This window comes from Pristis pectinata, chromosome 3 (assembly GCF_009764475.1).
Source record: "Pristis pectinata isolate sPriPec2 chromosome 3, sPriPec2.1.pri, whole genome shotgun sequence".
Classification (NCBI taxonomy): Eukaryota; Metazoa; Chordata; class Chondrichthyes; order Rhinopristiformes; family Pristidae; genus Pristis; species Pristis pectinata.
The window spans coordinates 131923420-131949310 of record NC_067407.1 but is presented as its reverse complement, the minus strand read 5'-3'; the positions used below and the strand labels follow the sequence as shown (position 1 = coordinate 131949310).

General features: G+C 45.9%; 1 protein-coding gene across 2 annotated transcripts in view; it reads right to left on the bottom strand.

Moving 5' to 3' along the window:
- smyd3 (SET and MYND domain containing 3) overlaps window positions 1-25891 on the bottom strand; it is a 750592-nt gene that overhangs the window by 136856 nt on the left and 587845 nt on the right. The gene's annotated exons all lie outside the window — the stretch shown is intronic.

The window sequence follows — 25891 nt, the reverse complement described above, 5'->3', positions numbered from 1 at the left end:
AAAACCATAACAGAATGCAACAAATTTAAATTGCACAGATGCCAGGGTGGGATTTGAACTCGCATCTCCCGAGTATTCATTCAGGCTGCCAAGTTACCAGGCCGCACCACAATTGGACAGCCTGTGTCACACAATGCAGGAGGGTGCATTGCAGGGAGTGGTTGCGGATAGCCAGGAGAGCCACTGTGTGGTGTATGGAAGAAGCTGAGTGTTGGGAGGGAAGTTGTAGTGTTGTGGAGAGAGGCAGAGCATGGATAAACTCATGGACCCACTTCCTTAAGATAAGCCTGGGTCTGGACTGGGTGCAGATGAAGAACTCAATGGCTTTGGTTGGGGAGGTGCAGGTGGCTAATGGTGTGGTTCACTGGAGGGGCAATGAGGTGGATTGGGGTACAAGTCATCTGTGAGGCTGCTCTTCAATGGGATGCATGTGGCTTGGTGAACTATTGCAGCACAGGCACAGTCTAACTGTGTTTGGGTTCACCAACGCTGGACAGTCAGAAAATAATGCAGTGGGTTGAATTTACAATTAGAACAGTGCAGTGCTTAACAGTCAGGATTGTTACCATGAACAGATGCACGTCCTAAACAAAGTGTTAATTTTAAAGATGAAAATTATTTTTCTGATGATACGTCATCAACCTGAAATGTTAAATTATTCCTTTGTTCATTTCTCGTGTCACTGGTATGGCCAGCACTTGTGTCTATGGCCAGCCCGTGTCTAAAGGAGGTGGTGAGCTGCCTTCTTAATCTGCTGCAATCCTTTTGGTTGTTGGGTAAGAGTTTTAGGATTTAGACTGTAAGACATAGGTGCAGAATTAGGCCATTTGGCCCATTGGGTCTGCTCCGCCATTCAATCTTGTTTGATTTTTGTTCAACCCCATTCTCCTGCCTTCTCCCTGTAACCCTTATCCCCCTTACCAATGAAGAACCTCTCAATCTCTGCCTTAAATACACCCAATGACTTGGCCTCCACAGCCCTCTGTGGCAATGAATTCCACAGATTCTCCAACCTCTGGCTGGAGAAATTCCTCCTCATCTCAGCTCTAAAGGGACACCCTTTTATTCTGAGGCTGTGCCCTCAGATCTGAGATCTCCTGCTAATGGGAACATCCTCTCCATGCCCACTGTATCCAGGCCTTTTTTTCCCCTTTTCCAGAGGTGGTTTATTCAGTGATTACAGAATCACATTAATACAGTACTTCACGATTCACACTATTTACGGTTTCAAATTATAACAGGGTCATCACTATCCAGAATGCACTCGAGCCTCTTGTGGTGCCCACCGATCCCAGAACTTCCCTACTGTACCTGTGGATGCAGTGGGCTCCTTCTCCAGGAACACATAGGCATGGATGTGACCCCAGAAGAGGGGAAGGCAATCGTCTCGGGCAGAACCCTTGACTGCCCACCGCCCGGACCCGTGAATGGCCACCTTGGCCAGGCCCAGGAGCGGACCGACCAGGAGAGATCCCCCGAGCCACCCCGCCCCACTCCTCACTGGGGAACCGAAGATCAGGAGTGTGGGGCTGAAGTGCAGCCAAAATTTGAGGAGCAGCCCCTTCAGAACTGCTCACACTCCGTATATACATAATACGTCATCTCCTCCCGGCTGCAGAAATGACGGGCGGCTCTATCCAGGCCTTTAGGCCTAATAGCAAAGAAGGAAAAGCAATATATTTCCGAGGACAGATTGTGCGTGACTTGGAGAGGAACCAGCAGGCAGTGGTGTGTTCCCTGGTGATAGAGGTCATGGGTTTGGGAGGTTCTGTTGGAGTCGTCCAGGCAAGTAATGGCAGTGCATGTGTAGAAGGTACACACTACAGTCACAGTGCACGGGAGGTGGAGGGAGTGAATGTTTAAGGTGATGAATGAGGTGCCAATCAAATGGACGCTGTGTCCAGATGAGAGTGAGCTTCCAGACAGTTGATGGGGCTGCACGCCCAAGCAAGTTGAGAATATATCATCATAAACCTTGACATAAACCTGACATAAACCTGACATAAACCTTGTCGATGCCTTGGGGAAGGAAAGGCTTTGGGGTGTAGGGAGTCCCTCTTGTTTCTCTCTCAACAGCTGCAGCCTGGTCTGCTGAGGGTATCCAGCATTTTCTGTTTTTGCTTCAGACTTTCAGCACCTGCAGCACTTTGTTTTTGTAATCATAATAATTTTAAAATTGCAAGTGCACAGTTGATGGAAATGGAATAGTGAACGTATTCCAATAACACGTTCCCCTCTCAACCATGAACAGTCAGTAATAAGAAAACATCACTGCAACCAATGTCAACAGAACATCAACCACATTTAAGTGAGACAGAACAATTGATTCCATGTTATACTCACACTATATAAAGCAAATATTGACCTCAGATAAATAGGCCACTCACACAAGATGGAAAACATTTTACTTCCACTCGTGACTGAACTCCCTGAATCACTAGTCTGGCGTACTTGCTCAGACAATTCTGCTAATAATTCTGTGACTGGGACAGACTTCGGTAACTTCTGATGGGTTCTGCTCAGTATGAATGGGGTGACTCTGGGGTTTGTCTCAGCCCTGAGTTTACTCACTCCACCTGTGCTGTCTTAGCCCGAATTTCTGGAACTCCCTCTGAAAATCACTACGCCTCTCTTTCCTCCTTCACGACACTTTTCTGGCCAAACTGATGTCAAATTTTCTTTGGTAATGTTCCTGTGAAGCTTCTTGGGAAGTTTAAGGTGCTATAGAAATGGAGCTTGTTATTTGCAAATGAAGAGGACAGCTTAACGATGTGTAGCAAGGTGTCCAAACGACTTCTTGTGGGCTGCACACATTGATATCCCATCTCACCCTGTGACAATCCAGCCTCCGTGTCACAGGTATTAAGATCATATTTGGTAATGACCCTGATTTGTTTATTTGAGCACCGTGAAATTTATGAAGGGCAGGAAAGGATTTCTTGTCACTCAGTTGTCTGGTTAGTGAATATGCCACAGCATCATTATCTATTGATATCGGTACTTTGGTTTATTATTATTAATTGGAAATGGAGCTAATGTTGTTCTCAAAGACAAAGTGCTTAATCCACAGCCAAGGTTATCCAACCTGCAAAAAATAGCAGGTAATCTTCTAGCGGATGTCATATAGTCATACAGCATGGAAACAGGCCCTTCGGCCCAACTCGTCCATGCTGACCATGGTGCCTACCCAGCTAGTCCCAATTTCCATACCTTCCCTCTGCTTCTTAATTGTGTCAATTTATGTCTTAGAGAAACAGAGTCACAGAGTAATACACCATGGAAACAGGCCCTTCGGCCCAACTCGTCCATGCTGACCACGGTGCCCACCATGGTAGTCCCATTTGTCCTTGTTTGGCCCATATTCCTCTAAACCCCTCCTATCCATGTACTTATCCAAATGTCTTTTGAATATTGTTATTGTTGTGTGGGGCCAGTGACCAGTTAGTTTGCAGAAAAGTCAAAATATCCAAATGACAGATGAGGACATATTCATCAGGGAGGTCGACTACCCCAATCAACACTTATACCAATAAGTCCATTAAGGCTGTACATGGAATCTATAGAGCAAAGTTGCTGATTGAGCTTATTCTGTGTTTTTGAAAGGACTATCCAGGTACTACTCCGACCTGCTCTCTCACCATAAGGTCACCAGTGTCTAGGATGCTAGGATTTGAGTCCAGGATCCAAGGGCACAGCCTCAGAATAAAGGGACATCCCTTTAAACCTGAGATGAGGAGGAATTTCTTCAGCCAGATGGTGGTGAATCTGTGGAATTCATTGCCACAGAGGGCTGTGGAGGCCAAGTCATTGGGTATATTTAAGGCAGAGGTTGATAGGTCCTTATTATAGGCACTGCAGCAATGGAGAGAGGGAAAAATAAATCAGCCATGATCAAATGAGGAACAGACTCAATGGGCCGAATGCTTTTCTGTTTTATGGCCTAATTCACCAAGGTTATTCCAGCTGTACTTCCCAAAACCAAGGCCTGTACCATCTAAAATGACAAAGGCAGCTTGGGGACATCACTGGCGCCAGTTACCCTCCGAGTCACACACCATCCTGACTCGGAAATATAACACCATTCCACCATCAGCGCTGAACCTCCTAGTTTCTTCTTGCAGGGAATGGGCGAATCTCTGGAATTCTCTGAGGGTTGTGGAGGCTGGACATTGGAGGTTTTTAAAGAGGAAATAGATGAGCTTTTGAAAGAGCGGGGATTGAGGGCAATGGGGAACTGATACAGAGGGGGAGAAGGGATGTGGGACAAATCAGCCATGATCATATTTAATGGCGGGGCAGGCTTGAGAGGCTGTGGCCTATTCCTGCTCCTAACTTCTGATGTAAGGTCCTGGAACTCCTCACCCAACTGCACTAGGGGAGCACCATTAACTCAGCCTGCTCAATGCAGTAGCTCACCACCACCTTCTCAAAAGCATTCGGAAGGTGGGGGTGCAGGCCTTGATGGTGACACCCACCTCCCATGAGTGAAGTATAAAAATGCACTGGGACTGGATACATCTGATTCCGAAAAAATTTAGACATAAGTGTTCTTTCTAACCTCAGGGTCATACACAAAATTAAGATACCCATGTAATGACATGTTAAAAGCTTAAGCATAATTTATTGGCATAAAGCTGGCTTTCCAAATTGTTAGTGGAATAAAAGCTGTAACACAATTCTTAAAAAATGATGGGGTTTGTTTAGATGGTGGAAGGGGAAAGCAAACTCCCAATTAGGTAAACGGTGATCCAAATTAAACAAAAGCTCACTTGGCCATTCCAAAGTATTTCATTTGGTCTAGCGGGTTTAGGCCACCCACGCACACTCCATGGCTGTGGTCTGACACAGCAGTTGGGAGAACGTAAACATAACAACAGGCTGTGAACTGTTTAACTGCACATGGAGCAGAGCACAGCACAACCTCACTGGAAGTGATACTTAGCGATGATCATGCATCAGGATACAAAACCAGCTGTCATAACAGCACCATTCATCACACGACTCAACCTAACCTCGGATGTGTCTCAACACATCTCCCTAATGCAAAGCATGGCTAAGTATGGCATAACCATTAATAGGCTTTGCTCAGCTGTATGACAATAGGCTTGTTTAATGCAACTGAAGTTTCTCTCTGCAACTTACTCAGCCCTTATTTAAAGTCTAGGCTGACACACCAGAGCAGTACTAAAGGAGCCGTGCAAAACCAGAGGATGAGCCATAGAATCATGGAACAATACAGCACGGAAACAGGCCCTTTGGCCCAACTTGTCCATGCTGACTAAGGTAGTCCCATTTGCCTGTGGTTGGCCCATATCCCTCTAAATCTTCCCTATCCATGTACCTATCCAAATGCCTTTCAAATACTGTTCTTATACGTGCCATCTGAACTATAAAGATCCCGTTATAAAGATAACTATAAAGATTGCCGCGCAGGTCAATTGGGTTGTTAAGAAGGCCTATGGAGTGTTGGTCTTCATTAGTTGGTGTATTGAGCTCAAGAGCCATGTGGTGATGTTGCAGCTCTATAGAACTCTGGTCAGACCACACTTGGGGTATTGTGTTCAGTTCTGGTCACCTCATTATAGGAAGGATGTGGAAGCTTTAGAGAGGGTGCAGAGGAGATTTACCAGGATGCTGCCTGGATTGGAGAGCATGTCTTATAAGTTGAGTGAGCTAGGGCTTTTTTCTTTGGAGAGGAGGATGAGAGGTGACTTGATAGAGGTGTACAAGATGATAAGAGGCATAGATCGAGTGGACAGTCAGAGACTTTTTTCCAGGGCGAAAATGGCTCACATGAAGGGGCATAATTTTAAGGTGACTGGAGGAAGGTGTAGGGGAAATCTCAGAGGTAAGTTTTTTACATAGATAGTGGTGGGTGCATGGAACATTAGGGACATTTAAGAGACTCTTAGATAGACACATGAATGATACAGAAATGGAGGGCTACGTGGGAGGGAAGGGTTAGTTAGATCTTAGAGAAGGATAAAATGTCGGCACAACATTGTGGGCCGAAGAGCCTGTACTGTGCTGTAATATTCTATGTTACTATTTTTGATATCCGACCAAAATTTATCCCTCATTCAACATCACTACAACAGACTGGCCACCCACTATCCCACTGGGAGCTTGTTGTGCACAGACTGGTTGTCATGCACCCCACAGCAATCACCCCCCTTCAAAACTGCCAAAAGTAAATTGCTTGTGGACCATCCAAAAAGGGATGTAAAAGACAATCAAAGCTAACATGCTATGTTGGCGCCGAAAGAGTAGTGACACTTGTGGGCTGCCCCCAAAATATTCTACGCAAAGATGCATTTTACAGTGTATTTCGTTGTACATATGTCTAATAAAGAAATCTTATCTTATCTTCACTGGTGACCTTTGATAAAATAAAACATGCAGCCATTTTGCCTACAGGTTATGCTCAATAGCATTTGATGGATTCATAGAGTTACAGAGTCAAACAGCACAGAAACAAGCCCTTTGGCTCACCATTTCCATGCCAACCATCAAGTACCCATCTACACTAATCCCATTTACTTGATCAGTTCCAACGAGAAGCAGGTGCACCAACAATCAATGGCAGAAAATGTGCTTGAAGAGCTCTGATGAATCACAGGGCTTACAGTGGAGGTGATGCAACTTACTTAACCGTCCCTCAGTCACAGCTCCTCAGCCTCCATAGAAGATATTCAGAATACAACTCTGAAGTACACCTCTGGGGAATCAAGAACTAGAGGGCATCGGCTTAAGGTGAGAGGGGAGAGGTTTAATACAAACCTGAGGGACAACCTTTTCACCCAGAGGGTGGTCCGTATATGGAACGTAGTGGTTGAGGCAGGTACATTAACAAAATTTAAAAGGCACTTGGACAGGTACATGGATAGGAAAGGTTTAGAACGTTATGGGCCAATGGGACTACTTGGATGGTCAGCATGGACCAGTTGGCCGAAGGGCCTGTTTCCGTGCTGTATGACTCTGACCCTATGACTTTAACCGCGCAATTTTGGGAATACAAGTGAAGTTTGCACAGGCTTTGGAGAAATTATAAACAGTATGAAATTCAATCAAAGTCAGGAGCAAGAAACACTTTGATTTACCAGGATATAAAAATTGCTTACACTGGGAATTTGCCTTATCCGATTTTTTACCTTTTGTGTTGTCACTGACGGATGATATTCTTAGTTGGTAATATAAATAAGATTTGTTGCAAACACAGCCTAATTGATCACACCACCAAAGCTAGGCTGATCTGAAGACCAAGGCAAAAAATGTATCAGAATATCAAACTGGCACAAGCTTTCTGAAATGCAGTGATCGTACTTCAAAAGTGTAATCTATAAATTAAAGCTTTTTGTTCTCTCATAATCTTCTGCATGTCTCCCTTTGTTCCCTCCGTACATTTATTTTTCTCTACATTCAGTTCCATTCCTGAACCATCTCTGTGTTAAAGCTGCTTCTCTTGGACTCCCCCACAGGATTTTACAGTAGAAGAGATTTTTTTTTCTCTTTTATTGGGCTGAGCAAGTCCAATGACCCCATGAATTGGAAGCTACATACAATATTACAGCAACTTGCAATAAATATTTACCAAGTGCTAAACTGACAGCATTTGTTTATAATTCTAGTCTGTCAATTTGCTGCAGTTCATCTCCTCCTCTCCTGCAGTCTTTTGCATTTACAGTAATAACTGCCACCAAACCTCGGAGCTGTCTCACTTCACTTTACACCCAGCCAGAGGAGACAGAGAGGTGTGAAGTGGCATCCCAAAGCTAAATTGTGGTTAATCCACAGCTGGTGTTGAGAATGGAACAGCAATCTGCTAACGCTCTCTGCTTTTTCAATTTATTAATACCAATGCAGTTCACATTTTTGCTGATACGTTAAACTGGCTTGAGGAGACAGTGGTTCTTGAAGCCGTGATTAGAGGGCTACAAACCTTCCCCCCCCCCCCCCCCCCATCTTGCAGCAGACACAGGTGATGAAAAGAAAGACAGCCTGTCATTTATAGAACGTCCTTCACCTTGCGATAAGAACATCCCAACGTACTTTGCAGCCAATGAAGTATGGTTGAAAAGTAGGGAACATGACAATCAATATGCATGTAGCTTGTTCTCACAAACAGACAATGACAACATTCGGTAAGTGATTGAAAGTAACAAAAACTGGAAATGCTGGCAATCTGAAAAAGAAACTGAAAATATTGGCAACACTCAGCAGGTCAGGCAGCATCTGTGGAGAGAGAAACAGAATTAACTTTTCAGTAGAAGACCCTTCGTCAAAACTGGGGAAGAGAGTGGCATTTTACAGCTTTTATGTGTCTCTTTGCTTGTGCTTTCTCTCTCTCCAGCAGTCCATGATAACCTATCAACCCAGAGGGTGGTCCGTGCATGGAATGAGCTACCAGAGGAAGTAGTTGAGGCAGATATGTTAACAAAATTTAAAAAGTACTTGGACAGGTACCTGAGTAGGAAAGGTTTAGAGGGATATGGACCAGACGCAGGCAAACGAAACTAGCTTAGATGGGCATCTAGATTGGCGGAACGGTAGTGTAGCAGTTAGCAATAACATTATTACAGCGCCAGCGATCTGGGTTCAATTCCGCCGCCATCTGTAAGGAGTTTGTATGTTCTTCCCGTATCTGCGTGGGTTTACTCTGGGTGCTCCGGTTTCCTCCCACATCCCAAATTCGTACAAGTTAGGAGCTGTGGGCATGCTATGTTGGCGCCGGAAGAGTGGCGACACTTGCGGGCTGCCCCCAGCACATTCTCAGTAACGCAAAAAGACGCATTTCACTGTGTGTTTCCATGTACATGTGACTAATAAATAAATATCTTAAACATCTTATCTATCTTGGCTGGCATGGATCAGTTGGGCCAAAGGGCCTGTTTCCATGCTGTATGATTAAATGACTCCATTGATAGCTTCTTCAACAGCTGATCATCCCAACAACCCTGGCATACACCTATTCCTTTCTCCTGTCAACCCTCTCTGCAACTGAAAACTAACTTGTTTGCTCTGTTTTCCAGTTCTGACAAAGCAGTCCCTCAGTGTGGGACACAGTTCGTCTGACAGTGCAGCATTCCCTCGGTGTGGGACACAGTTCCTCTGACAGTGCAGCATTCCCTCAGTGTGGGACACAGTTCCTCTGACAGTGCAGCATTCCCTCAGTGTGGGACACAGTTCCTCTGACAGTGCAGCATTCCCTCGGTGTGGGACACAGTTCCTCTGACAGAGCAGCATTCCCTCAGTGTGGGACACAGTTCCTCTGACAGTGCAGCATTCTCTCGGTGTGGGACACAGTTCCTCTGACAGTGCAGCATTCCCTTGGTGTGGGACACAGTTCCTCTGACAGTGCAGCATTCCCTCAGTGTGAGACACAGTTCCTCTGATAGTGCAGCATTCCCTCGGTGTGGGACACAGTTCCTCTGACAGTGCAGCATTCCCTCGGTGTGGGACACAGTTCCTCTGACAGTGCAGCATTCCCTCAGTGTGGGACACAGTTCCTCTGACAGTGCAGCATTCCCTCGGTGTGGGACACACCACCTCTGACAGTGCAGCCTTCCCTTAGTGTGGCACACAGTTCCTCTGACAGTGCAGAGTAGCATTGCTGTGCCTAAATCTTACACTAGTTTTGGGTTATAATCATAGTTGGCCTGAATTCAGCTGGGTCAGATGTAACTGCCAGAAGTCCTATTCCAGTGCACCTTTTTGAAGAATAGCAGGGGAGTTATCCCTGGTAGCCTGACCAATCTTTACCCTTCAACCAACATCACAAACCCAAACGATCTGCTCATCCTCACATGCCTATGAGAGCTTTCTGATTCCTAGATATCTATCAATAGTCCCTACACTTCAAAAGTATTTCATATTCCTCACCATCAGTAGTATCTACATGAGGCCTTGCCTCAAGAAGGCAACATCTATCGTCAAAGATCCCCACCATCCGGGCCATGCCATCTTCTCACAGCTACCATCGAGCAGGAGGTACAGAAGCCTGAAGTCCCACACCACCAGGTTCAAGAACAGCTACTTCCCTTCAACCGTTCGGTTCTTGAACCGACCGGCACGATCCTAATCACTACTTCAGTATAGCAACACTAAGACCACCTTGACCACTTTGCACTACAATGGACTTTTTTTCTGTTCTAATTGTGTTCTTTCCTGTATAACTTTTGTATAATTTATCTAAAACTTATGTTTTTCTTGTGAATGTTGTGTATTTGATACTATGTGCTTGTGATGCTGCTGCAAGTAAGTTTTTCATTGCAATTGCGTCTACATATACTTGTAAACTCAACTTTGATGATCTACTGTAAACCACTTTGCGACATCCTGAGTCATACCCTTCGTGGACCTTGTAGTGTAAGGTCAAAGCCTCATGATTTTGCCTTGTTGCATTGATTCCTATTTGATGCCTGTCATCTGTGGCTTCAGGAAGATTTCTTAAGATGCTCCGACTGCCTTGAGACATCTTTAGAGAAACAAAGGACTACAGATGCGGGAATCTAGATGGTTTTCATTGAGACATCTTTAGCTGGGTTTTAGTGAACCAAGACTTTCCACTGAAATGCCAGTTCCAAGCGCTGCATGCACAGAGTGTGAACTTGTCTTGCTGGGAGACTCAGACCCACCAGTTTCCGTCAAAAGGAGCCAATGACATTTGAAACCAGCCAGGCAACAGGCTTCACAGTTCATTCATATTTCCAACTCTCACACTTCCGAGCTTTCTCCTTTGTAGGAACTGTTGATGCGGGTGGGGGAGGGGAAGGGACATATGGTCAGCTGAGAATACTCACCCTGCAAAGGTAATGACAGGAAACAGAGAGGAAAATGAAAAATGAAGCATTGCAAGCTGTTACAAACACATTATTAATGAGAACAAGGATTTATGGCCACAGCAAAGCCACTGGAGGATGTTTGTTTGCAGTCAATGCTCCAGTGTAACCTGATCTTGGTCATAAAATCCCCCACCAGCCAATAATCAGTGGTGGATTAAAAACAAAATAAGAATATGAAACAGCTGTCCTAACATGGCACATGAAGCCTATTGGAATCCTCGGAAACCTCAACGGCTGACTCTGTGTGTTGGGAAAATGCAAACACAGGGAATAGGAACAAGGCCCCTCAAGCCTGCACACCATTCTGCAGACTCGTGGCTTGTTCTGCAGACTCAACTTTCTCCTCATTTTCCGCCTCGACTCCCTTGTATTTACAAGTCTGCTGACATCCCCACCGATCTCTCACTCGGTGAGGAAACAATCGCCATTTCTGTTTGCCATCAGTGAAACAAATACTCCAGCTTAGCATGTGACCCTCTGAGTCTGGCTTTAACACAAGGCCAGGCAGCATGTCGGAGTAAGTTCCAGGTCCCCTCGGAGTTGCACACCATTCCATGGAAAAATGTCCATGAAACGCTACCTCATCATTCCTTTTTTTGTGCTCTATTTATATTTGTAATTTACAGTAATTTTATGTCTGCTGCCACAAAGCACCAGATTTCATGTCATATAATAAATCTGATTCTGATTCCTTCATCTTCACTGGATCTAAAGTCCTGGAATTCCCCAAACAGGAATGCTTTGGGAGAACTTGTCCCACATGGACTGCAGTACCACCAGCTAATAATGGACAATAAGTGCCTACCTTTCAATGCAAAATCCCAATCATGAATTTCAAAGGCCATAACCGCCTTTAATGGGAGAGCAAGTGTGTGGGGTTCCACAGCGTACTCCTGAATCCATTTCACATGGTCACAGGAACTATCTGACTGTCTGCAGCATCAGCAAGCCTTTTTATTGATATCCAGACCAGAATTTTACCAGACACTTTGCCAATTTCAGAGCAACTAATCCCACTTCTTAATGGTTGCAAATAAAAAATAAAACTGTAGATGCTGGAAGTCTGAAATAAAAACAGAAAATGTGAGAAACATTCAGCAGGTCAGGCAGCATCCTTAGAAAGAGAAACTGAGTAAACATTTCAGGTCGAAGACCCTTCATTATTCGGACAAAGGGTCTTCGACCTGAAATATTAGCTCTGCTTCTCTTTCCTCTTAAACAGATGATTTGAGGCTTAATTGTTATGTTCAACTGGAGGGAGATTACATCTGTACAGTGAGTTCTGATTGGACGACTACACTTTTTCTAAAAGATAAGATTTCTTTATTAGTCACATGTACATCGAAACACACAGTGAAATACGTCTTTTGCGTAGAGTGTTCTGGGGGCAGCCCGCAAGTGTCGCCACGCTTCCGGCGCCAACATAGCATGCCCACAACTTCCTAACTCGTATGTCTTTGGAATGTGGGAAGAAACCAGAGCATCCAGAGGAAACCCACACAGACACGGGAGAATGTACAAACTCCTTACAGACAGCGGCGGGAACTGAACCCGGGTCACTGGCGCTGTAATAGCATTACGCTAACCGCCACACTACCGTGTCTGTAGTCATAATTCAGAATATCCTGTGGTGCTCTTGTCAATGGAGCCACACTTCTGACGCATTGACTGCTGCTATACTGAACATTTAGCTTGCCACCAGGGATGAATTTGCACCTCTCTTCACTTCAATAGATGGGATTAAAATTGGACTTTGCTTCTTCCCTTGTGGCCTGTTCATCAGAGTAACTACATAAAATTCTTCCGATGACCCTACTGGGTCCATTCTACGAGAGAAACAAAGGACTGCAGATGCTGGAATCTAGATGAAAGACACAATGATGCTGGAGGAACTCAGCAGGCCAGGCAGCATCTGTGGAGAAAAGCAGGCGGTCAACGTTTCGGGTCAGGACCCTTTTTTAGGACTGAAGATTGGGCTTCCTAAGGGGAAGCCCAATATATAGGAGGGAAAAGCAGATCACTGATAGGTGGACAAAAAGAGGGGAGGTGGGGTGGGCATAGGGTGGTGATAGGTTGATGCAGCTAAGAGATAGTGATAGGCAAGTGCTGGGGAGAGCAGATGCACCGGGGGAAGGCTGGTTTGATGTCAGAGTTGGTGCGGAGGGAGTGGAGAGCAGAGCGTTCAGAAGCGGTAAGGTTGGAGTAGGTGAGGGGGGCAGAAAAGTCAAGATGGCTGATGTCGCGCTAACAATTGGCTATGAGTAGGTCCAGGAAAGGTAACAGGCCTGGTGGGGGAGTCCAGGTGGAAGAAGAGGGCAGGAGGCGGGAGAATGAGTCACTGGGAGGTGGAGAGGACTCCTTACCAGTCCTCTCTACTGCATGGAATCCCCACCCATGACCCCCGCATGCCCACACATACCCTGGCCTAAGACAATGGGCTCATCCCCAGCATAACTCAAGCCTTTGTGTCATGGCTAAGACTTCCTGTTGGAGCCAGGCATCCAGTCTCGTAACATACGGCGAAGGCCAGCAAGGGCAGATCTCGCTGGCTCTTCCACACTGGATTCAGTTGTGAGGTTCAAGCAGCAGCTGGGACACAGGTCCAGAGGGGTCAAAATGGCCTGATAGTTTTTGGCAGCTAGAAAAGATGGGGACAGGTCTTTTTCTATCAAAATGGTCGTTGGCTGTTATAGGTTTTAAACATCTCTGAAGGGCCATTGTCCGAAAACATTAACTGTGTTTCTCTCCCCACAGATGCTGCCTAACCTGCTGAGTGCTTCTGGCATTCTCTGTTTTTATTTCAGATTTCCATCATCTGCAATTGTTTATTTTTCAAACATCCTACAAAAGCCTGAAAGCATGTACCACCAGACTCAAGGACAGCTTCTATCCCACTGTTATCAGACTCCTGAACTCATACACTAAATGGAGAACCCTTGATCTCCCATTCTACTTCGTCAGGGCCCTTGCACTTTATTGTTTACTTGAACTGCACTGTAACATTATATTCTGCATTCTGTTTTTTCTTTCCACTACCTCGATGTACTTATGTAGGAAATGGTCTGTCTGGATGGCACACAAACAAAAGCTTTTCACTGTATCTCAGTACAATAACAAACCAATACCAATAATCTTCAAGTGTTGGACCCTATGCCCCTCAAATCAGTGGGATTTTGGACCTGAAATGATGAGAAATCCCAGCAAGACTGGGTCTCACCGCTGGACCACATGTGGAGTCTGGCAGTGGAGTGGACTGAGGGACTCTCTGTTGGTAATCCCCCAACTCTGGGCCATTGCGTGGAAGCTCGGAAGTTAATTCAGCTTGAATGGGTGAACGCCAGAGTTCTCTTAGTGACCACCGGCTTTAGTCAACGCCAGCCAACCCTTTAATCTTTCTTTCCTTTCGCTCTTTACCTTTGACCCATCCCCTGGTGGATCTGCTCTCCCCTCCTCCCCTACACCTGCCTATCACTATCTCTTATTTGCATCTACCTATCACCACCCTGTTCCCACCCTGCCTCCCCTCTTTTGTCCACCTATCACTGTTCTGCTTTTCTCTCCTATATGTTGGGCTTCCCCTTGTCCTATCTTCAGTCCTGAAGAAGGGTCCTGACCTGAAACGTTGACCGCCTGCTTTTCTCCACAGATGCTGCCTGGCCTGCTGAGTTCCTCCAGCATCATCGTGTTTTTCATCTAGATTCCAGAATCTGCAGCCCTTTGTTTTGCAACCCCCTAACCCTGCTTCTCCACCCAACAGAGGCCACTTCGGTTTTTGTTTCAGACTTCCAGCATCCTCAACGTTTTATTTTTGAGCACAACCTCTGCTGCTGCTTCAACTTGTTGTTGTAAACCAGGGCGTTGCGCCGAGCAAGTGACGCTTGACAGTGTTTGCAGTGCAGTGTTCAATTACCAGCCCCAACGAAATGTCAGCATCCCTGCTGCTCAAATACAGCGAGATGCTGCTCAGTGGATTAAAGACAGAGATATAAGCACGGCCCTCACATAGCATTCAACTTTCATCACTATTTCAAAAGTGACTTAAAAAGAAATGTGACAAAAAAAACACACACAAAGAAAAATCGACGATTCCGGAGGAAGTGATTTCCATGGGATGAGTTCCATTTCTCCATCGTGAATTAATCAGATGGACTGAAATGCAGCTGAACACATTAACGTGGTCAGAATGAGACACACCCACTGGAATGAACTCAGGTTCAAGGCCAAACCGTTCCTGTGGCTGGGTTCCTGTCTGCCTCTTATTTTCTCATTTGTAGATGGATGGCTTGTTGAAAGGGAGAGACAGTGTGAGGGGATGGGGGAAAGGCTGGGGAGCGAGGGGGGGAAGGGAGGTGGGGGGGGGGGGGGGGGGGAGAGAGAGAGAGAGAGAGAGAGAGAGAGAGAGAGAGAGAGAGAGAGAGAGAGAGAGAGAGAGAGAGAGAGAGAGAGAGAGAGAGAGAGAGAGAGAGAGAGAGAGAGAGCGTTCTCCAGCTGCCTCGACAATGATTACTTTTAACCCTTACACCTCCTGCTTCTGGTTTTACTTAACCCTACGGTTGCCCACTCATTGGTCTGGAGTCCGCCAGGAGACCTTTGTCCGACTTTGACCCAGGTTATAATTCGCACCTTTCTAACCCTGCGACCTTCCCTGATTCCACCATGCTTCAAGGTCTCTGCATCCCTCCTGTTTTAGCCACTCCACCATTGGTGGCCATGCCTCTAGCTGCTGAGCCCCTAACTGGGGCATAGATAGGGTAGATGGTCAGAGGGAGACACAAGTGACTGCAGATAGATGGACTGCAGATGTTCAGAGTCTTTCTCCCCAGGTCGGGAAGACACCGGTTTAAGGTGAAGGGGGGATATTTAACGACAGTCTGAGAAGTAAGTTTTTCACACAGAGGGTGGTGGGTATATGGAACGAGCTGCTAGAGGAAGTGGTAGAGGCGGGTACAATTACAATGCTTAAAAGGCACTTGGACAGGTCCTTGGATAGGAAAGGAGGAGAGGGATACGGGCCTCATGCAGTCAAATGGGATTAGCATGGATAGGCATCACAGTCAGCATGAACAGGTTGGGCCAAAGGACCCATTTCTGTGCTTTACAGCTCTATCATCCTATGACTAAACTCTGGAATTCCCTCCCTCTAGGTTTTCCACCCCCCCCTCTCTCTCTCACTATTTAGGATACTATGTAAGCCATCAGTCCAGATATCTACTTGCCTTGCTTAGTGAAGAATTTGGTTTGGCAGCACTTATGTCAGGGCCCTTGGGATGTTTTCCTATATTACAGCCATTATATCAATGGAGGTGGATACTGGGTCAGAAAGTTTTAAACGTGCCAGCCCCTAGCATGCCCACATTTCAGATTTATATTCCTTTCTTTGTTTCAATTCAACCCGTCTTCACCTTTCCCTGCCACAGCAGATTCCCTTGTCTCAGTTGGACATGCACGTTTGCAATATCCACAAAAGGTGAAAGCCTCAGGAAGGACATTAGCCGCTATGATTTGTTGCTAAGTATTCACATTCATGTTTCATTTGGAGGCCATTCAGCCCATCAGGCCATTCAGCCTATCAGATCAATGCTGGCCCTTATAGCAATCCTATCAGTCCCATTCCCCTGTAACCTATTCTCTCACACAGGCCCTATTAACAGTTCCCTGATCCTCCTACCGCTCACCTACACTGGGGACAATTTACAGCAGCCTACCAACCCACACGTCTCTGGCATGTGGGAGGAAACCGGAGCAACCGGAGGAAACTCGTGCGGTTACAGGGAGAACATGCTAACTCACAGAGACAGCATCCGAAGTCAGGATGGAACATGGGTCGCTGGATCTGTGAAACAGCAGCACCACTGTTGTGCCACCTTACCTCCCCCCAAACAGCCACCCTTCCACCCTTTCCCTCACTAAGGCAGCTGGGCTGATTATTACTGCACAATAGTCTGACCGAGATGTTCCAGCAACAGCCTTCCTTCTGTGAGTCCAGGAAACATCTCTTGGACCTCGGAATAGTAAAACATTCCCTTATAATGATAACAAATGTCTTGATTGGCTGAGAAGGGGTTAGTGGTGATATGGGGTATCATTCATATGAGGAAAATTTCCTTAGCACAAAAGATTTTGTAAAATCACCCATTATAGAGTTGATTTATAGCAAGCAAGTAAAACGACAGAGCAGTGTGCAATTACAGATCCTCGCACCGTACCAGAGACATTTCACTGGCATTCTCAGAATGTTTCACCCACCGCTCTTTACACCGACTGAAGGCTCGAAACAGAAATTTAATCACCATCTCAATGACCTTCAAAATGGTCTTTGTGAAATTAAAAAATAATCATTACAGATGACTGCTCAAGGTTCAAAAATGGTAACACATTCAGGCAATCCGACAAAGGAATTTAATTAGTGGCACGCTGTTTTGTCCTCTTTCAAGTGACTGGAGAATTAGTTCCTTCAGTTTCCTTAGATCTGTCAACAAGTATTGTGACAATGTAAAATTACAGTCGTGGGCTTGTACAGAACCTTTGGCCCATCATGTCCATGCCAGCCATCAGGTACCTATCCATATTAATGCCATTTTCCAGCACTTGGCTCGTAGGCCTACAATGCTATGGTGTTTCAAGAGGTCACTTAAATACTTCTAATATGTTGTGAGAGTACCTGCCTCCACCGCCCTCTCAATCTAGATTTCAACAAACCCCAGTTTCCTCAAATCCCTCTAAATCTATCCTTTACCTTAATCTTACCCCTGCTGGTTGTTGACACCTCTGCTAAGGGGAAACCTTTCTCACTATCTGATGCAGGGTTTCAACTGCAAACGTCGACAATTCCTTTCCAGATGCTGCTTGACCTGCTGAGTTCCTCCAGAAGATAGTTTGTTGCTCCAGATTCCAGCATGTGCAGTCTCCGTTTCTCACTATCTACCCTGTTTGTGCCCCTCATAATTCTATATACCTTGGTCGGGTCTCCCTTCACCCTTCCCTTACCCAAGAAAAACAAACCCAGCCTCCTGGGTCTCTGCCCATAGCTGAAACGCTCCATCCCAGACAAACCCCGCGTGAATCCCCTCTGTACCTACTCGAGTGCAATCATATCTTTCCTGTAGTCTGGCAACCAGAACTGCACTAACCAGAGTTTTATAAAGTTGTACGATAACCTCCTAGCTCTTATAGTCTATATTCCAGTTGATGAAGGCAAGTATCATGTGTGCCTTCTTATCTATCTGTGCTGCTGCTTTCAGGGATCCTTGGACATGTACATCAAGATCCCTGCATCATGGCTTGGTATGTCAACTGCTCTGCCCATGACCGCAAGAAGCTGCAGAGAGCTGTAGACACAGCTCAGCACATCACGGAAACCAGCCTCCCCTCCATGGATTCCGTCTATACTTCTTGCTGCCTCGATAAAGTAGTCAGCGTAATCAAAGACCCCACCCACCCCGGACATTCTCTCTTCTCCCCTCTCCCATCGGGCAGAAGATACAAAAGCCTGAAAGCACATACCACCAGGCTCAAGGACAGCCTCTATCCCACTGTTCTGATTATTGAACGGTTCCCTAGTAATGATAAGATGGACTCTTGACCTCACAATCTACCTCATTATGACCTTGCACGTTATTGTCTACCTGCACTGCACTTTCTCTGTAGCTGTGACACTTTACTCTGCATACTGTATTGTTATACCCTGTACTACCTCAATGCACTGTGTAATGAATTAATCTGTATGAACAGTATGCAAGACAAGTTTTTCACTGTACCTTTGTACAACTGACAATAATAAACCAATTCAATTCTCTGTACCTCAGTACTTCCCAAGGCCTTTACCATTCATTGTGTGTGTCCTACCCTTATTAGTCCTCCCAAAATGGATCACCTCACAGTTTTCAGGATTAACTTCTACTTGCCATTTCACTGCCCAACGAATCAACATCATTCTGTAACCTCACTATCAACCACACCACCAACTTTTACGTCATTTGCAAACTTACTAAGCATACTCCTACCTTAATATTCAGATCGTTAGTGTACATAGCAAACAGCAAGTATCCAGGCACCCATTCCTTATGGTACACCAGTTGTCCTATCACCAAGCCTATTTCAGATCCAATTTTCCTAATAGCTCTGGACCGTATGGGCTCTAACCTTTCAGACCAGTCTCCCATGTGGGTGCTTGTCAAAGGTCTTTCTAAAGTCCACATACACTACATCAATCTCATTGACACACTCAGTTACTTCTTTGAAAAATCAGATTAGTAAAACAAAGCCATGCTGACTAACCTTGATTAATCCCTGCTTCTCCTAGTGCAGATTAATCCCATCCCTCAGAACTTTTTTCCAATAATTTCCCTACTACTGATGTTAGAATGCACCAGCCTGTATTTACCTGACTTATCCTTGCTGCCCATCTTGAATAAAGTCCCCACATTTGTTGACTTCCAGTCATCTGGCACCTCTCCTTTGATCAAAAGAGATATGAAAATTTCTGTCAGAGCCCCAGCTATCTCCTCCCTGCCCTCCCACAGGGACACATCTCATCAGGCCCTGGGGATTTATCCATCTTTAAGCCCACTAAGGAGTCACAAGGAGAAGTATCTCAAGGTGCAGCTGGTAACACAGTGGCACAGCAAGTAGAGCTGCTGCTTCACAGCTCCAACAACCTGGGTTCAATCCTGACCTCCGGCACTGTGTGTGGAATTTGCTCGTTCTCCCTGCGACCTCATGGGTTTCCTCCAGATGCTTCGCTTTCCTCCCACATCCCAATGACATGTGGGTAGGTAGGGTTAGTTGATCACTATAAGTTGCTCCTAGTGTGTAGGTGGGTGGCAGAATCTAGGGGGTAGTTGATGCGAATAACATAGGAGATCAGTGTATGATTTGTGTAAATGGGTGCTTGAGCCACATAGATTCAGTGGGCTGAACATCCTGTTTCCGTGCTGTATGACTCTATGACTAACTGCACATGTTGGTATCTACTCACGTCCAACAGCCGTCCCTGGACAGCCAGGAGCCAGCTCCCCGCACTGACAATCCCCCTCAAAATCAGGGCCACTGAGAAAAGTGGTAATGCTCTCCTCTCTTGCCATTGCTGAGGTTAGCTGAAGCAGGGAGCCAATCCTCCGAGGGTTCTTATGGGTAAGGCTGGTTCCCTCACCCTCTCAGGCAGCCTGAGCCACTGGAGGAGCCCACAGCAAGACACCGTAGAAGCAACACAAGCTTAAAAAAAGTGGCTGGGTTCAAGTCTGGTGCATGCGGGAAGAATTCTAAGGTAACTAAATTTATTCAGATGCCACTCCCTCAGGGTAGTGACCTGCCAAAGACCGGAACAAATCCTATGTTGGCTACTGGAATGTCTGTCAACTGCTCAAAGCATTTAACAGCACCAGTGTTTCTGATGGAGGTCACCTATCTCTCAAGGACTTTCTATTTGCGAAAATCTTTTTTTCAAATTGCACTCAGAAATAGTGGGGTGAGTAAAGTGCCACAGCTTGCATGGAAATAACACAGGCTGCCAACCAGTCATCTTGATAAAACAAATGTTAATTTGCGTAATTTGTTCTGGCAGGATATGAAGGCTGAGCCTTCATATTCATCAAACTTACATGCTCTTAGATAGGTTCACGAGTACAATTCTTTGCACTTCCATGTGCGACAGAGAGAGATAATGCCACCTCTCCGCCTCTGTCCCGGTTTGGAGGAAGGGTTGAAATGTTAACTGGTTTCTCTTTCCATAGATGCTGCTTGACTGGATGAGTTCTTCCTGCATTTCGAAGCATCCTGACCTGGGTGAAGTACTGATTCAGGCCTCGGTACCACCTTGCCTGATCCAAACCCAAACAATCAACCTGTGCCAACCCAAAGCCAACACACAGAAAGGGAACCAGTTAGGGCTCAGTTTGAGCAGCCAGCTTCTACCTCTTGATGACTCGTTGCCGTGTAGGAGACTGAGGGGTGACATTATGGAGGTGTAGTAAATCATGAGGGGCAGAGATAGGGTGAATGCACAGAGTCTTTTTCCCAGGGTTGGGGAATCAAGAACTGGAGAGCATAGGTTTAAGGTGAGAGGGGAAAAGTTACAAGGGTCTTGAGGGGCAACTTCTTCATGCAGAGGGTGGGGGCATAGGTTTAAGGTGAGGGGAACATTTACAAGGGTCTGCTTCATGCAGGGGGTGGTGTGTATGTGGTGGAACGAGCTGCCAGGGGAAGTGGTTGAGGCAGTGACATTTAAAAGGCACTTGGACAGGTACATGGATAGGAAAGGTTTAGAGGCACATGGGCAAATGGGACTGGCTTAGATGGGCGGCTTGGTAAGCAGGGACAGGTTGGTGCAAAGGGCTTGTTTCAGTGCTGTGACTCCCCTGTAAATGAAACCTTGGAGTTGGCTGCCATGAACAACCTCCATCACGTCACAGTCCCATATTTCCCTGAACAGAAACAATTGACTCCATTTAAAAAAAAACAGGGAAATAAATGGCGATCTTGCTGCAAGCATTTGCATTAGTCAGAGAAATAGATTTTCAAAAGAGACTTAAGATAAATCCCACCAGCAACCATGAATTACTGCTTTGCTCTTGTGCAATGAATGGGGAGCAGAGGCATCAAACTTTAAAGCATAAACTGTGGCTAAATTACCCTAGAACTGAGCTAAACAGCAGTCACTTTAGATCAACCTGACACATCTATCTGCAGGCAATAAGACTGCTGTCACGTTATCTGCAATATGTACAGAGGAGCAGCTTAATCAGTGAGGGAAATGCAGCAGCCTTGCCATGTATGGTCCTGGGATGAAGTTGGTGAAATCCAGCACGTTACACAGGACCCCTCCCCCACCCCACACTCCTCCACTCATCACAAACAGACGGAAAAAAACACTTCTGAGTTTATATAATGAGCTGTCAGCAAAGATTACCCAGAGGCCAGACCTGACCAGATAACTTTTAAAGGCTCTTCAAGGGGAGCCAAGGAATTACATGACCGCATGATGGGGACGGTACAAAGGGATGGGGGAACGTTGGAAGGGACGGGGAAAGGTGAACTTGGTAGATTGCTTTATTATTGTCACATGTACCGAGGAACAGTGGAAAACTTTGTTTTGCCGTCCATACAGATCATTTCATCACATCAATACATCAAGGTAATACAAGGGAAAAGCAACAACAGAGTGCAGAATATAGTGTAACAGCTACAGAGAAAGTGCAGTGCAAGCAAACAATAAGGTGCAAGGTCATGACGAGGTAAATTGTGAGGTCAAGAGTCCATCTTATCGTACTAGAGAACTGTTCAATAGTCGTATAACAGTGGGATAGAAGCTGTCCTTGAGCTTGATGGTACATGCGTTCAGGCTTTTGTATCTTCTGCCTGTGGAGATGAATGTGTGAGAGTTAGGAGAAGACTGGGGGTGTTAGGAGTGAGGTGTAGGAGCAGAAGGTCAGGAGGAATAGAGGATGGTTAGAGGGGAAAGGAGAACAACAGAGGAGGCAGGGAGAGCACGAGAAGATGGTGGAATGTTCGAGAGGACTGGAAAGTGTAAGAAAAGATGGGATGAACCTCAGAGGGACGTGGCTGGAGAGAATAGGGATACACTAGAGATGATATTATATGGACAGTGTGAAAGAGTGTGGGGAGTGTATCAGGAGCTTTCCCCTGCAGGATCAATGATCTTATCATTTTTGAGCTTCCCATTGTCATCAGCACACTCTGTACACCAAATACAGCCCTCCTGACACCATACTACAGAACAATGATGGGCATCTTTCAGAATCTCTCTGCATGGACTTAGAAATGCCAAATCTCTTGATCTCTGTGAAGGAGCCTGATCCTATGCTGCCTTCAACAGCCCGTGAAGCCAGTCTAGGTTCAAGCTCCTTCACAGTGCTTCATCCTGCTGCCTCTTTAGAGAAGGATGTTCTACATTGGTGCTGGGATGATGTACCAGAGCAATGAATAAGTCAAAATGCAGCCTTGTTCTCTGTCCTTCCCACTTTGTAAAACGGTCTCTCCTGGAGGAAGCAACTGAGGCTGTCACCTCACTCTGACCAAGGTTCTCACAAACCAGCAGGTCCTCTAATAGATTGAAGGGAGACCTGATAGAAGTTTACAAGATTATGAGGGGCGTAGATAGAGTAGACAGCTGATATCTTTCTCCCCAGGGTGGAACTGTTTAATACCAGAGGGCATGTGTTTAAGGTGAGAGGGGGTAAGTTCAAATGGGGTGTGCGGGGAAGTTTTTTTACACAGAGAGTGGTGGGTGCCTGCAATGCGCTGCTGGGGTGGTGGTGGAGGCAAATATGATACAGGCGTTTTAGAGGCTCTTAAATAGGCACATGAATATGCAGAGAATGGAGGGATATGGACATTGTGTAGGCAGAAGGGATTAGTTTGGTTAGGCGTTTAATTACTAGTTTAATTAGTTTGGCACAACATCGTGGCCCAAAGGGCCTGTTCCTGTACTACGCTGTTCTATGTCCACTGCCAAGGTGAATGATACGAGACAGAAAGCTGGCACAGAAACATAGGAGGCTGGAAACTGGATAATGTTGTGCCTGTGTGTTAAGCGCTACAAAATCCAATTTCAACTACACTCAGAGCAGATTACACAGGAGATCATTTCCAGGTGAAATCGAGCTGGACAGGGCACTCTCATGTTAGTGCGCCTGGCATCTTTCCAGTGTTAGGCATGTATTGAATGGGTCACTTTTCCTGTAAGAAATGTTTTTAATCCATCTCAAAATAAACTGAAGGACAAAGCACCACACTATAACCCTCATGGAACAGTAGAACCCAGAGCACTTATTTGTTGTGTTTTCATCATTTAAAGGGACACTGCTGACATTGGGAGACCAGATTTGACTGCAGACTTATTCCCCAGGATCCATCTCTCTGGTTGGTTCTGGTTGCTCATGCAGTAAGTGTCTCAGTGGTGATAACGACATTCCTTATGGCATTGATATAGTCTAGGAGGGATTGGGGAGTTGGGAATTTGGGACAGCAGATGTTGGCAAATCATTAGCCTACTTCTACAGAGTCTCCAGAGGCATCACATCTTACCTGGACCTCCCTGATGAACAAAGTATTTGCAGGCTCACGTTATCCAAGGCTGTCAGCAGTGAGCTATCTGTAAGGAGATCTTAAGCCACACTCTTGTCCCTTGGTTGCTCTCTTCACAGAGGTCGAGATCACTTTGACTTTCAACTTCCTCGCTGGGATCTTTCCAGGAGGCCACAAAAGGTCTCTCTCAATTACCTGCTCCTTGCTGCAAGAGTGAGGTCACTCCAGTATTATACTTGCAAGGAAAGGATTTGGATTTCCATTGTACCTTAGGTACTGGGACTTGCTTGTATTGTCCTCCTGCAAGTGCAGACAGATGCTGACTTGCCTGAATGACTCCCTGTAAGGGTTCTTAATAACCTGGACCTTCCTGTGAACAGGAAGGGTTTTAACTGCCTGAATGTGCAGGTCACTGTGGATCATGAGAAGGATTTCCACATGGTGAATGTCATGATTTTTGGAAGCACAAGAGGCTCCTTCATCCTGTCCCCAATACATCGCAGGAACATCCCTCTCCACCATCAACAGTACAGACAAGAGGCACTGCCTCAAGAAAGCGGCATCTATCATCAAAGATCCCCAGCATCCGGGCCATGCCATCTTCTCGAAGCTACCATCGGGCAGGAGGAACAGAAGCCTGAGGTCCCACACCATCAGGTTCAGGAACAGCTATTTCACTTCAACCATTTGGTTCTTGAACCAACCTGCGCAACCCTAATCACTACCTCAGTACAGCAACACTATGACCACTTTGACCACTTTGCACTACAATGAACTTTGTTTATGTTTTGGTTTTAATTGTGTTCTTTTTTGTATAATTCTTGTATAATTTATGTATAATTCATGTTCTTCTTCTGAATGTTGTGCCTCTAATGCTATGTGCCTGTGATGCTGCTGCAGATAAGATTTTCATTGCGCCTGTACATACATGTACTTGTACAGATGACAATAAATTGGACTTGACTCAGCTGTGACAGTCTGTACTGCCAGACATATACAGAAGCAGAGTTGGATCCCAGGAACAAGGCCTAATCCCCTGTTTCCATGGTTGCCTTCACTAGTTTGCTCTCCAACCACAGGTCAGAGGGCAGATACAGCAGGTATCTGCCGAAGACGAGAGTCTGTTGCCTGCATCAGTTCAGGGACACCTTGTAGTCTATGCCAAGCAGGACGTGACGAGCTCATGTGCTGCATGTGTGGCACAGCCCTGTAAACTGAAGCCAGCAACTGGTGCCGGTGGAGGAGACCTGAGGCCTGTGAGACAAAGCCTGAGGAGCAGCAGGAGACAGAAGGACATCGCCGGGAGGTGCTCCTGCCCAGAGCTTCCTCTCACACTGAGCTACGGTGGGGGAGGCGGGGGACTGGCTGCACTGGTGGTCACTAGTCGAGTGACAATTTTCATATGGAGCCTGTAAAATAATATTCACCAAAGCAAACCAAGTGACCTTTTCCACACTCTTTATCACCAACGCAGTACACCGATAATTAGCCAGGAGAACTCAAATGATGCACATAATCCCCCACATTCTGCATGCCCGCCTGCATTGATTATAACACATGAGAGAATGAAATCTCTGCCCCAATTACTTTAATGACTTGCTTCAACATCTCTATATTTGACGATGAGTGGCACCTCACTTAAAGAACTCAGACCTCTGCAGAGAATATATTTTCCATGAGGATGCCTGTGCTGCTGATGTAAGCAGCAGTGTGCAGATCATCTTGACGCATTTAACAAGGAATTATAATTCCTTGCACATTGTTCCACAGTGCGGGGTCTTGCACTCCTGGAAGAGACGACGGTGGCTACCTTGTGCCAAGCTCTTCTTAGAGTGGTTCTGGAGGTCTACCTGCACCCCTGGTGCATTGAACTCTCCTCCTGGCCAGTATCTCACTGATTGCTGGATAGGAACAGTTTAGAGGGAAATGGGCCAAACGCAGGCAAATGGGACTAGCTTAGATGGGCACCTTGGTTGCATGGACTGTTTGGGCCTAAGGGTTTATTT